The sequence below is a fragment of the Marmota marmota genome, unplaced genomic scaffold, assembly GCF_001458135.2.
Source record: "Marmota marmota marmota unplaced genomic scaffold, marMar, whole genome shotgun sequence".
Lineage (NCBI taxonomy): Eukaryota > Metazoa > Chordata > Mammalia > Rodentia > Sciuridae > Marmota > Marmota marmota.
In genome coordinates this window covers 3780937-3796317 of record NW_026000019.1, presented here as the reverse complement: position 1 = coordinate 3796317, position 15381 = coordinate 3780937, and positions in this window count along the sequence as shown.

The window sequence follows — 15381 nt, the reverse complement described above, 5'->3', positions numbered from 1 at the left end:
ATATATATATAATAATTAATAATAATAAACTATCATATATATATATATATATATATATATATATATATGCATAGTTTTATTTAGAAAATAATAAACCATTATTTAATTGAATGGCAATCGTTGTAGAACAATGAGAAATCAGAAAATTTTATTTTCTGAAAAATAGGAAGTTAATTACATAGGTATGTGACTAAAATTAATTATCTAAATTCTTCCAAAAATCTGGAAGTCCTGATTCTGTGAACATAATTCTAGCCTTCCAGATTTTGGGAAGATTAAGATACTCCACTGGTTTATATTAAAATCACATATTTAATTTAATAAATATTCAATTTAAAAATTTTAAGGTGATCTTTCTTTGGTTTATATGCCAAAGATATGTTCAATATATTAAAATAAATGATTCTCTTAAATTCATTTTTAAATATAAGCTACCTTAATTTGTATATATTTTGTTAAATTGTTTTTATAAAACTTAAACTGCTTATTCTTTTCTGTTATAAAATGTCTCATTGCCTCTTGTTAATGTTTCATATATGGTACATATATCCACATATTAAAAAGTACCTAATATTTTCTCATTTGTAATATTCTAATTCATCCATAAGATAAATACTGGAATGACTAACACTAATGAAAATGTTAATTATGTTTAATCAAAGAAGTTAACTTTTTTCATCCATGTTATATGGCTGAGTCTTTGGCAAGATGCAAAATGGATTGTTTGGTGAAATCTCTTCAAATGATAAGTGATGGTTTAGATGATTTTGACCAGATGATATCAACAACAAAATTGTTCAGATAAGAGATAAAATCATGATCATACATTCCCAAGCTATTATTGAAAGTCCTCCTTATTAAAATTCTAATTATACTACATAAAATAAAGGATTACCAAAAAAATCATAACAGTGATTCATACAAAAGGAAATTTAGACTGTGTCAAAAAAATACTAGAGGATTTTGGAGAAGTAGAAAATTTATTCCAATAAAAAGTTCTCTGAATGAAAATAAATTTCTGCATTATCTTAATATGTTGTATGGGTCTTTTTGTTTTACAGTCCCTTGATTCAACAAGCTTAGTACTTCATGTGTTATTATTCTTTCTTTTACTTTTTTTTTTCTTTTAGTATAGGTGATTAAACTCGGGGGCACTCAAACACTGAGCCACATCCTCAGCCCTATTTTGTATTTTATTTAGAGACAGGGTCTCATTGAGTTGCTTAACACCTCAGTTTTGCTGAGGCTGGTTTTAAACTCAGGAACCTCCTGCCTCAGTCCTTGAGCTGCAGGGATTATAGGTGTGCACCACTGTGCCTGGCTCTTTTATTTATCTTAAAACTAAAATTTCTGAAAGAATCATTTGGGTCTTTTTTATCTTGGAATCAATGAAGAAGTCTATGTTCATATCCATGTGATCCCATGGACTTGGCTTATTTATCTCAGATTTGGTTTGTTTGTCTTCATCTTCCTAAACTAAGTATAGTTTATTGACATTAATCTATAAACTCTCTTTTTATAGATGAGTTTCCTTTTGAACCTATCTTACAAACAAAAGTATTTCTGGGTGCAAAATTAAACATCAAACTTCTATTTTTGGTTGCATACATGATTCTACATTCAAAGACATTTTAATATGAAAATTGAATCAGGATGTTTAGATAAAAGAAGTACAGTCCATGAAATATGATTTCAGAGTTTTGAAAATAAGATGCAATGTGAATTTAAAATAAAGGAGGCATGGGAAACCAAAGTTATTTTTCTTATTCTTCAGTATATGAGACTGGTGCTACCAATCATCATAAAGCCATATTTTTTAATTTTATCAAAATTATGATCAGAAAATATACAACCTGCAGTCTTAATTCCCTCAGAAATCATCAAAGACATGAAAAATAAAACCATCCTCAGATAAAATGGAAAATAGTTTATTTTTTTATAACTACATGCAGAAAAATACATTTATTTCATTTCTAGATATGCAAAGTATTTTTTATTTCTGAATATATGAATATATTATCAGAAGTAAAAATTTAGGATTTTAAGATATTTACTGAATCAAACTATCTGTGTCATAATATTTGTTTCACCAATTTTAAGCAGCCTGAGAAAAATGTCAAATATACCAGGAAATAACCCTTATATCCTTAAGATATTAAGAGATAATTGTAATAGACATTTAAATTTCTGCCATATTGTAATATTTTAAACATTGGTATTTCATTTTCATCCTTAGTAAACAAAATATTTAGTATTTTAATATTTTACCAATTATCTATATTTTTATTTCATTATATAGTAAAATTGATAACTTAGGATACTAAAGCCTTCTTTTAAGCCTCTCCATTATAGAGCGGAAAATACATTCTGAAGGAGCCTAAGCAGATTCAATGTACAATTTAATTTCCTTCAATAAAGTAAAGGTCAGTATGAGGCTATAAGAAAGTTAATTTGCATAAGGTATGCACATGGAATATTAAAATAATATAATATAAAATATTCATACTTTAAGCTTTTATGTTCAACCTCAATGCTAAGATTATTATAGGAAATGTCTCAACAATTACAACAAACTTTTTCTTTGAGGATATCAACTAATATACTCTCCTAAGAGACATGAAGAGGGAGTTCTGTAGGATATTAATTAACTCTAATAATTAGCAATATTTTGTACTGCCTTGTTAATATAGTCATTGGTTTTAGAATATCTTTAGCAGTGCCAAGTTTATCCACCACTAACAGTCCTGTATACAGTTTTACTAATCAAGTCAAATATATGTATATAGGCTGATTATCTCTGTATCTCACCAAAATTATACTAGTGTTTTGTTTTTTTTTTTAACTCTGTTAGCCAACAGATTTTTTGTTGACTCTATACCAATGTCAAACTTACCTATTTGAACCATATTAAACTTGCCTTCTTATTCAGAATATTCTAGATTGCATCCATTGATGTAATGCTTCTTTAACTTAAAACCAACTTATTTTAATCAAAGTGTCATAGAAGTAGAGTCTTTGTAGGGATTGCTCAACTGATATCCATCCTGTCCCTTTCAAATCAAAATAACCAAGAATTTTCTTTTTTCTTGATAAAGAAATCATATTTTCTCAAGTCTTCTTGAAATTTCTTAAAATTTAATGATGGGTTCTACAGGATACGAATTCCGGGATGTGATCCTGTTTTTCCACTTGTCTGAATTTTTATAACAGGTAAAAAAGTCACATCAACATCCCTGCTCTGCTCCACTCCCACATCTCTTCTGACAGCATTTGCATCTTGCATGTTAAACTTTCTGCAACATCTTTGCCTGCTGCAGGTCTTTGCATACCCACCTCCACTCTCTACAGTAACCCCGACTTAATTAGACTTTGTCATTTCTGCCCAGGTGATAAAAGAGTATTTAGATAACAATCAGTTCTTGGAGGTAGAGAACAAGGTGATGGGAATAAGAAAAAAAGTAACTCTATTTACCTCACAATGGGTCCTTAAAGTATGGAGACGACATGACCCACATTCCTGTTGAAAAGTCAAAGTCAGGTTTTGAGACAGAGAATCTACTTGTATGATTTTGGTGCCATTTCTATTTGGTCAAAGTCTAGTTATGCCACTACATGAAACCCAAGTTGAATGCTTTTCATCTGCTAGCTTTTTGAAATATAATGGAGATTCCACAAATGGTGATTGGCTATTCTGATTTGGTTTTCATGATCATTATAATATTTTGTCTATTTTTTCTTCTCTGTTTCCCTACTCAGTACACTGAGAAGTTGGGCAGCATGAGACTGCATTGCTAAACAGAAGGTACTTTGAATTAGTTCTTTCTCAATTTAATTTTATGTTTCCTCAAGATAGATACAAATCTAGTTCAGTTCTAACCTAAAACAAGCAACAGTCCTAGCTGAGTGTATGTATGTATTCATGTCCTCTAGGGTTTCCTGTAAAATTACCTGTTCTAATAATCCTAAGCAATAATCAAATTAATAACATTTATTGAGTATGTAATATGTTGAGTCACCAGCATTTTGACCTTGATAAGCAACTTAATATTTTTGTGCCTCACTTTTTTCAATTATAAAGAGGATCTACATTGTAAGAGAGGTAATGTGTTTAATGACAGTCTATAAAAATATTACCTGTCTTACAATTTCTGTAGAATTGCAAAACCTAAAAATAAATTAAGGATAACATGCAATATTCACTCAATACATGTTATACTATTCTTTGAAAAAAAAGGTCTATTTCCAGATAGCTGAACTACATTCAGGTCAAAAGGAATTTTTAATCCTTTTCCTCATCCCTCTTCCTAATAGGAGATAAAAGAAAGAAACAGTAGCAATATTCAAATGAGTTGTTCAATTCCTCCTTACTGTGTGTGTTCCTCTTTCTTGTGCTATACAGAATTCTAAAATGGCCTCCAAGTGTCTCAAGATTCTTCCTCCCTGGTACCCTTTACCTATGAATGTGGGTATAACCTATGCATATCATGAGTAATTTCTCCCTTGGTTATGTTTTTATGTAGCAAACTGTGATGGGGTTGTCCACTTTCAGGTTTACATAACCTCAGCCATACCTTCATTCCAGCCTGGTGAGATTGTGAGCAGAGAACCTATTTGAACCTTGCCCAGAATCCAAGCCCACTACTAAGTTTGTGGTAACTTATTATACAACAGCAACAACCAAAAAGAATTTCTTTAAAATTCCAAAAATCTATGTGTACCTCTTTTAAGATATTTGTATAGCTATCTGATAGTAATTCAAGTATTTAAGACTATTCAACAAGTATTACATGATCATACATACATACATAAGAAGGACTGAGAATACATGAACCAATAAATTAGAAATGATAGACAGCTTTTTTTTTTCAGGGTCTTTCATTTACAAGCAATTTCTCTGGGAGGAAGTTCTTTTAAATTTCTTTTATCTTAAGACAGGATATTGCTAAATTTCCCAGGTGAGGCCTCAGACTTGCGATCTTCCTGTCTCAGCCTTACTGACTAGCTGGGATTGCAGGCGCGTGCCACCATGCCCAGTCATTGACAACTCTCTTTGAAAATGTTATACCCACAATTGATCCAATATATCAAATTATTTCAGACTAGTGCAAAGTTCAATGAGACCATTGATCTGACTATATACTTTGAGACAGAGAAAGTAGCAATAGATTTTTTTCTTTTGGTTATTTATTCATTGTTAGGTCATTTATTCCCATAGAGAAAATTCTTTTTGCTCTGACATATTTAGAGAAGGGATTTGTTTCATTTTTCATAGAGTTACTATGAAACAGTACAAAGATATTAAGCTTCTTGAAGGAGGCTCACTTTGCAAATGTAAAAAAGGATTGGTATTAACAAAGCCATTTTGATGATCTTACTTATAGAATCTCCTTCCTCTTAATATATTGCCATAGTGTTCTATTTATTTAAAATCATTTTAGTTACTTCATCAAAACAAATTCTTCCTTTTTTCAAACATACTAGAAAAGCAGTGCTTAAAAATGAATAAGATGGCATATTTTATAAGTATTATTTTGACCTCAATGTGGACAGGTATTAGGCTCACAGATGATTATGGTCTCATAAAGTGGTATTATAAATTAAAATACAACTTTATATTTGATCCCAGCTTTAATATTCAGATTTAGAGTTACCAGAGACAGATGTCAGACTAGAATATTGTCTAACTAAATCACTTTATGATTGCTCTACCACCAATTCCTACAGACCTTCAAAAGGGACAATTGTTATATTAGCATTCTTATTTCTAATTGCTTTTCGCTATACTTTAAGAAATAAGATACTTGAGTTGAGTTGCAATTGTTGGAGGAAAAAGAAAACACTACAACTAAAGAACAGACACACACCTTTTCAGAAGTCCAGTACAACCTTATTATGATTTGATTTCAAAAAGGACATTGGCAAAACATTTGGTCTTTATATCATACATATATATACGGCCATCTGCCTTCAGCTTGAAGCAAAATAGTAAAATGTCAATTAGAAGCAGCTATTGGTGTTACAGAGCGATTCTAAACCAGAAAGCATTTGACATTTCTAGAAACATCTACTGCCACTGTGATTTGTAGATTGATGCATACTAAAAGCTATTATATAAGTAGCATGCATGACATTAAGTATTTGAACTTCTAAACAACTATTTTATATATATTAAAATTATGTTAAATAATTCTTTGACTTCTGAGAACAAATATAAACAGATTCAAATTTAGGAAGTGAACATCTTTCATGTAAAAGCCTGTTCTCTCCAAAATGTTGAAAGTTTTCTTCTTCATCCTGTGACCTAAATTTTCTCCCACCTACTAGGCCACACGTTGTTAAAGGATGAGTGAAGAAAGACTGAAAGTCAATAGAAGGGCAAGTGAATTCTGCCAAGTTGGCACTCTGAAACCCAGAAACTTGTAAAAAGAATCACACAGGAAAAAAAACATGTTTGGGGCTGGAGTTGTGGCTCAATGGTAGAGTGCTATGCCTCACATGTGTGAGGCTCTAGGTTCGATCCTTAGCACTACATAAAAATAAATAAATAAAGTTATTGTGTCCATCTACAACTAAAACAAATTTAAGAAAGCATGTATATGAAATCATACCAATAATAGTTAAAGCAATACTATTAGCATTATTACTCTAGCTGCTTTCTCTTTGTCTTTCCGTAAAATTTTTGTGTTCCTTAAGAACACGAACATGGTTTGGCAAAATAGGAAACATCCTAGCTCTGTAGTCACCCCTGCCTGGCACTTTCTGTGTGACAAATCCATCAGTCAAAAACTAACAGTGGCTTAAGAAAATACCAGCTTCATTTTTTCTTATATAATAAGCAGGCCTGGGCAGGACTGGTAGCTCAATCTGATATCTGTGGTCTGGGTTCCTTTTATCCTTTTGTTTTATTTTCCTCTCATCTGTCATTTGTCCTCAAGATCACAATATGCTGCAACTATAGGCACTATGTCTGCTTGTTCAACAGAGAGAAGAAAAGTACAAATGCAGAAGTTAGACTTTCTCCTAATGAAGCACTACCCTCCTTTTGGACAGACATCTTTTCCCCAGAGAACTGTTACATGGACTCTGGTAGCTTAGTCTGGTAATAGAATTTAAATTTTACAATTTTAAAATAAATGACGATTAAATGACTTAACATACAGCTATGCATCTCGTAACTACGGGAATATGTTCTAATAACTGCGTTGTTAGGTGATTTCTTTGTCATGAGATCATAGAGTTCACTTTAACTAAGATGGTTACCATGTCACTGGGCCATATAATCTTTTGAGGTCATCATCTTACTTGCAGTTCATTTGTAAGCAAAGCACTGTTTAAGGCTCTTAATTGTGTTATGAAAAGTCTATCATAGTGCCTGACTCATACTGGAAAAATCTGAATATTGGTTGTATGAATGAACACAAAGACTATACTTACTTAGAAACATTTGCTGAAATACTATTTTGTTTTTTTTGTTTTCAAGGTGGTAAAGTGGGGATTCAGGAGGTGCTATGCTGGTTAATATTTCATCTATCCATTTGGGCTATGTAGGAATAAAAAGATTTTCTTGATCATATAATTCATTGAGTAGCCTATCTAAAACAAAATACACATTTCTAATGAGCATATAATGTGTTTGGGCCAGTCAGTAAAGTTCTATACATGCTGTACAACATTACTGGTAACTGAGATAAAATTATGCACATCTGGATTGTGAGGTGATGTCTTAAGATGTACATATTGAGATACTTGCATATATGTGTATGGGAATATCTCATTTGTATAATAATTACATATTACTATACATATGTGTTTTTATAGATATGTATTGGTGCAAGAGTATCTAGTTTTTTAAATCAAAATGTGGATTCTGTTCATCTCTATTTTTGCTAGTATTGTCTTTTGAAAGTCACAAGTCACAATAAATGTATTTACATGTACACTAGATGGATTCTAAACCATAGATTAAGGGTAGATTGAATAGGCTGGAGAAGAAGAACCCATTAGGAAACAGGAAGAGTGACTTAAGCTCTTACATGTACATCAACTCTTTTAATGGACACAGTGTGGAATATTTTTTAGAGATGATGCTTGTCCTGATTGCCTGTCTAGCTTATTGTCCCCTTGCCAGAGTTCAGCTGTAACTAACTGGTGGAATGGCAACCTCAGGTGGGTGACAAGTCATTCTTGTGACAGTTCTGACACTGCCTTTGGTGCATCATTTCTCTCAATTGGTTTCTTTTCTCTGGACTTCAGTTGTTTAATGACAAGTATAGCTTCTATCCTGTATATAGTAAGGTATTTTTGACTTATCTTCTTGGAGCATGTAACAATGCACAGTAGTTACCAGCATAGAAACTCAAATGAAGCTGATTTTAAATCTCACTTCCAAAACTTGGAAGTTATATTAGTTATATAAATTTGCCAAAGTGGTTGATTGTCTTTTTTTTTTTCTTCTCCTCCTCCTCTCCATCCTCCCCCTGTTCCCTTCCTTCTACTCTACTGATCTTTCTGCTATTTACTTACAGGGTTTTTGTGTCGTTGTTGTTGCTTGTTCATTATTTTTTTTATATCAGGAATTGATCTCATAGGCACTCAACCACTGAGCCACATCCTTAGCCCTTTTTATTTTATTTTATTTTAAAACAGGGTCTTGCGAAATTGCTGAGGCTGGCTTAGAATTTGGGATCCTCCTGCCTCAGGCTCCCAGCCTGCTGGGATTAGAGGCATGTGCCACCAAACTCAACTAGGTTTCTTAAATTAGTGCCTTGTGGATATACATAAAGGTAAGAGTCACTGTCGTATATTCATATATGCACATAGGAAAGTTAGGTCCAGATTTATCCCACTGTTCTTCTCTTTAACAGTTTTCTCATCTATAAAATAAAAATAATTATTCCTACTGCATCTAATTGAGGAATAAAAACATATTTATCAAATTAATGTTTATTCAATATTCAATATGATCAAAAGCTTTAAAAGAACTTATAGACAGAAGTTTTATGTTTATATTTTTAAATTTTGGATTTGATCTTTGTTATGTACAGGTGGAACTCTCATATTCTTTCCACATCCTATGTCAATGCTATTCTCTCTTGAAACTCCTTGATTCTTTAATGAATATTGTTCCCTGTTTACAGATACTCAGTACTTCTCATTGCTCCAAAATTGGGTGATATCATGCTTTGAGAATTTTTCTTTTGTTAAAATATTAGCCATTCCTCAAGCTACATCATAGGAATCTTTCCCTTTCTACACTTTAACAACTGACACTTGAGGGTACTCTAAATTCTAAGACTGCATTGATAACATTATGAGGCAATTGTCCTCTGCACGTGTTCACAGCTATTTACATTGCATCCTAAGTAAAAGACTCATTGCATACCTTAACATGGTTTCTTTTATCTTGGCATTCATCAGAGTATCTAAGTCACAAGAAAAACTGAAAAGATGCTCAATGAGAGAATGAATGAATTTTTGAGCTGAAAAGCAGATATCGATTTTTCAAGAATTTCTGTTAAATTTTTTTAAGATATTAAACTCTGTATTAACTACTTAAGAGTTGTTGAAATGAGCTCAGAAGTCAGATCCAAACTTTAGATTTAGAGGTTTTCAAGTACAATGCCTGTTCCCTGTTACTTTCATTCATAAGGACAAGTAAAAATTACCAAGTTTGGTGTTTTAAAATTTTTCTATTAAGTTAATTTTTGCAGTGACTTCATTTTCACTTTGATTAAAACCTAATAATTATACATGTTTATAGAGCACAGTATGATGTTCAATGCAGGTATACACTGTATAATGATCAAGTTAGAGCAATTAGCATATTCATCACCTTAAACATCCTTTCTTTGTGGTGAGAAGATTCAAAATCCTCTCTTCTGTCTTAAAAACCATATTGAATTAAAATTTTTAATGCTATAATTATATCATTGGTGGAAAGACTTATATTTAGGGTTTTAAATTCAAACTATTAAATATTTAAATAATTTTAGTTTTATATTAAATTAAAATGACAAAAAAATAATTTGAAGTTTAAAAAAAAGAAAGAAAATGAAGTCATTGATAAGTTCATATGTATTGTTATAGATCAGACCCAACATATTTTGTTTTTGAAACTTTTATAATGTGGAGGTGTCTGATATTCTCATTCATATTCTACCCAACAGCTGTCATTCACCACCTGCTATGCAAAGCCCACTCATACTTTTAAAAGCCTTGAGAATTATGTAAAAAAAAAATTCCTTCCAAATCAGTTAACCATATTTCAAATGTCACCCACACCTTTGCTTGGCAGTTAAAAAAAGTGTCAAAGTGAGAAGGTAAATAGCACTAAGCGCTGTTTCTTACTCCCACCCAAACCCATAAGATCTCTTATGAACATGCATAATATAATTTGCAATATGCTGAAGAGTTCAAGACCATAATAGGCACAGGTAAATACCTATATTTTTATAGGCATGTCCTCCTGGAAGCCAAGTTGTTAATCCACAGATGACAATACTAAGATCATGATTTTAGGTCATAACAGCTCAGAGGAAGAGACCCAGATACCATCAGCTTTTCAATGCTTTTACTACTGAAGGCAGATTATACTTAATTCGTATAAACATCTGGATGCTTCTGCAACATCAGTTGCTCAGGGACAACTCAAGCAGCGTCCACTGATAGGCATGGATTGTGCTGGCTCTGGGTTCAGCATGGCTACCCCATTCCCACAAAAATAATACATATTTTTAGAATCATAAAGGGATTAAAAACTTTATTTTTTCTTTCACAGTTGTGAAAGGACTTTGAATACAAAAACCAGTCAGGTCAAGAAGGCTTGGTATAGAAGCTATAGTGATGGCAGTTTATTCTAACAAATTTTTAGATGTCTACATTAATTTGAAGTTTTAAAAAGCATACACTTACAGCCTCAGTGTCCTGGGGGTGGGGGCAAGAGAAGGCAAAGGAAGAACAAGATGGCTGAGGACACAGTAACTATTCTAATTCAACTTTTCTACAGATATGATCAACATTATTCTGGTAATGCCCGCATTCACATGACATCCTACTCTTAGTTTAGAAAAGTAACAGGAGAAGTACAGCACAATATAAATAGTGATGTTAATTTAAAATGAGGGTTTTCCCTAGAATTTCAATTCCAGAAATTCACATATCTGTTCTTAAAATTTCTAAAATTCTACTTATGCAAACATTGACTCATCCACCATGGCATTTTTACCCAGTTGCCAAAGGTACTGGAAGCACATTAAATCAGTTAAGTCCTGCCGAAGGGAAAAATAACCACAAAGAGAGTTAATTCTGAAAAGTAATTTCTTAGCAAATAATCTAATTACCTTATACAATATCAAAGGAAGCAACACACAGTTCTCTTTCATTTCAAATATGCTAATAGGCACAAATTGCTGAAAAAAATAAAGACTTAATTCTCTTTCAATCAAAGAAGAAAGATTTATTTTTAATCTAAGAGCAAGTTGTTTAAGCCATAAAAATATGGTAAGAATGACTAAACAAAGAATGAATAAAACATAGGCACTGTGCACTTGAGTTTGTTGTCATTGCTAAAATTTAGTAAGCTCTCACAGTGTGCTGAGTCTCCTGTGTAATAGAGGTTGGAGCAGTAGCTGCCTTCAGAATTCAGGAGATCATGTTTTCCTTCTGCCTTCTCTTTTATCTGTGGACCATTTTGTGTAATTCTTTGTTCTCAGTGCTTACTATATACTTCCATAACCAATTAAATTATATTTCTGATGTAAAAGTTACAAGATTTCAAACCCAAGGTGAAGACAAGATCCTATTATTCGTTAAATCTACCAAGAGGATAATAAAGTTGCATAAAGGAGAAGCACCAGGGCAAACTGATGCAAACAAGCTAGTGCCTTCATTATGGATATAAGGCTTGGAAATGACAATAAAAAAGAAAATGCTAGCTATCATGGACAGATGTAGATTGTTGTTAAGCTGTCTGTCTTCTTTATTCTAGATCACAATATCTGCCCTTTGAATCTGTTTTCACTGAGGTAATCACAACTAAACCACTTTCACAAATACATGACAAAATCCTCTATCAGATGCTTATTCAAAGAAATATTTGACACTTGTCTTAAACATCCCCTGGATATTATAATGCAGACATCAGTGTCCTCATTGCTTGAATCCTAGAGATACATGGCACTTACTTTTAAGACTTTTTCAAAAACAAGGCAACATTGAGATGGATCTTTTAGAAGGAGCAGAATTATATTGAGAGGAAGAGATGGCAAATGAGCATTTCAGGCATAGGAAAAAAAGACAAAATCAGCATATGAAAGGGCTTGTCATGTTCTGAGAATGGCTAATATTTTGTATCATAAAGGCACATAAAGTAGAAGGTAGAGACGGGAATTTGTAAGTGAAATACTGTGGGACATAAGGCTAGAAAGAGACTTGGGGACAGATTGTAAAGAGAATTTAATCATTGATGAATTTTAGAAAGAGAAAGGAATTTTTTGATTCAGATTTTCTTTCATTGAGTCACTTAACAAGTATTCTGGGCACCTATTAGGTACTTGGTATTAATCCAGAAACAGGTTAAGCAGTAAAGACAAGAGAGCTGCAGTGTTTCAGAGAGACTGTAGGGTGACTGGAATGACCAATGTTTAGAGTATGATTTACAATAAATTATGATAAATATATGGAACCATGACAACCAGTAATATAAAGATCTTTGATGATGTCAGGGACAAATTCCCAAGGAAATAACATTGAAACAGAGATTTGAAGGATGAGTCATAGTCCTCCAGAAAAAGAAAGAGTAGGCTACCATAAAAAAAAAGATTGTATTCCAGGAAGAAAAGAAACTATCGCAAAGGTGGGGGGGGAATAAGTATTGGCGAGGATGTGGAGAGATTGGAACTCTCATACACCGCAGATGGAAATGTAAAATGGTGCAGCCACTTTGAAGAAAATAGTCTGGCAGATCCTCAGAAGGTAAAAATATAGAGTTACCATATGACCTACCAGTCCCACTGTAAATTATGCATCCAAAAATATTAAAAACATATGTCTACACAAAAACGTGTGCACAAACGCTCATAGCACTATTGATTATAGTTAAAAGGTGGAATCAACCACAAAATCCATCAATTTATAAATGGATAAATAAAAGGTGATAATATGCATACATAGAAATATTATGGGACAATAAAAAGGAATGGAGTATTAGCGCATGCTACAAAAAACATGAATGTTTCTTGATAATTATAGATGAAATAAGGCCACATATTGTGTGAATTCATTATATGACATGTTCAAAATAGGCAAATCATTTACGCAGAAAGTAGATTAGTGGTTGACTAGGGTTGTGAGGGCAGGAAAGACAAAAGAGAGATGAGAAATGATTGTTAATGGGTAGAGGATTTCTTGAGAGGATAAATAAAGTGTTCTTATATTGATTGTGTTGATGATTATACAACTCTATGAATAAAATAAAAGCCATTTGAGTATATACTTTGAGCAAATTATATGATATGTGAATTATATCTCACTAAAGCTATTGAAACTATTGAAAGTCCACAATACTGAGAAAAAAACATAAAACATGAGTCCTTCAAGAAACAGAAAAATTCAGGGCAGTTACAAAAAAGAGTATATGGAGAAGAATGGTTGCTAGATGTGCAAGCAAGGGTCACACATTTCTAGAATAATGAACCATGTGAAAAAGTTTGAGTTTTATTCTAATGTTCAAAGAAAACAATTGTTTGGTGAACCAGGAGAATGAGTTCATTGGATTTCTTTTTCTCCCACAAAGGTCAATAGGTAATGTTTTAAAGGGCATAGCTTGGACAAAAATGAGATAAGAAGAAAAACAAATCATTAGAATGCTGATGGTGACCTAGGAAAAAATGATAGTGAATTGGAAAAAACAAATGAATTGGAGGAGAGCTTAAAATCAGAAACAGACACAAGACTTAGCAGTCCTTAGAATGCACTGTGGGAAGCACAAAAAAAAAAAAATTACAGAAAATTTAGTTGTTGGCTTGAATATTAGGGTAGATACTGATATAATTCCATCAAATTGGGGAGATTAGATGCTGTAAGGCTGGGATAAAAGAAAGCCATATGTTAACTGTTATAAGCCCAATAAATAAGCAGTGTATAGTTAAAATGGAAAATTGGCTGTCTGTCTCCAGAGCATATTCCTTAGAAGTGCATGAAACCTATAAAATAGTTATAAAATCACAATTACAAATTTTACTCTTCATAAAATACATGTACTTATCATCATCTATTCAAGTTTAACATACTTCTTAATATTTTATATTATTCTTTATAAATACCATTATAAATAAATCTATAAATCAGTAAAATTTTATTTGTAGTTAGAAAGCATTTTGCAAATTTAAGTTTCTTTCTATTGTGTATAAGTACTCATCTCACAAGTTAACATCAACATGTACTATCTAGGCAATAGTGAATATTTAGTGTTCATATGCATCTTAAAACTAATTGTTTCTCTGTAAATCTAACATATATATCAAACATTTTGGTTATGTGAAATGATATAAAAACTTTTGTTACTACTACTTATTTAAGTGAAATATTGAGCATGGGAATTATTTGATAAAATAGAATTCTATCTCATTTAGATCTCTACCATTTTCATAAATAAAAATTGATGAAAAAATGGTGAAAAGATGTTTTCCAATTGAGACAATGCTTTTGGTATTAAAAACATTGTATACTCTTCACCAGTAAACATGGGTAATCACCATGTAACAGGGTATCTTAGAAAAGAAAGAAAAATATTTAAAAAGTGAGTTTCATTCATTAAATGAATTAAATTCAAATAAAACTATAAAAGTAACTGTATTTTCAAAAAAAGATTAATTGTAAGTATTGAATAGGAGTGGTTTCCTAAAATTTAGGAAAATAAATTAATTGCCATATAAGAACTACAAATTATAGTGACAATTAAATAGTAATAAAATCATTTGAGCACTGTTAGCTTTCCATAAGTAAATGGCTGAGATAATCAGCTTATAAAGAGAAAAGCTTCATCCTGCTCAGAGGTTTCAGACCACAGACAGTGGTCCCATTATCCTTGGGACTCTGGTGAGGCAGCACATCATGTCAAAAACATGTGGCAGAGCAAAAGCCACTCACCTTGTGGCTGGGGCATAAAAGGGAAAAGAAGAAGAGAAGAATGTGGTCCCACTCTCTGCTTCAAGGCCATGACTCCAATTACCAAAAGATCTCCCACTAGGCCCCACCTGTTATAGTTTCCATCACTCCCCAATAGACCCACCTGGAGACTAAGCCTTTAACATGGGTCTTGTTCCAGCTCTAAACTATAACTAGCATCTATTATGTACCAAGAATTAAGCCAGATAATTTAGG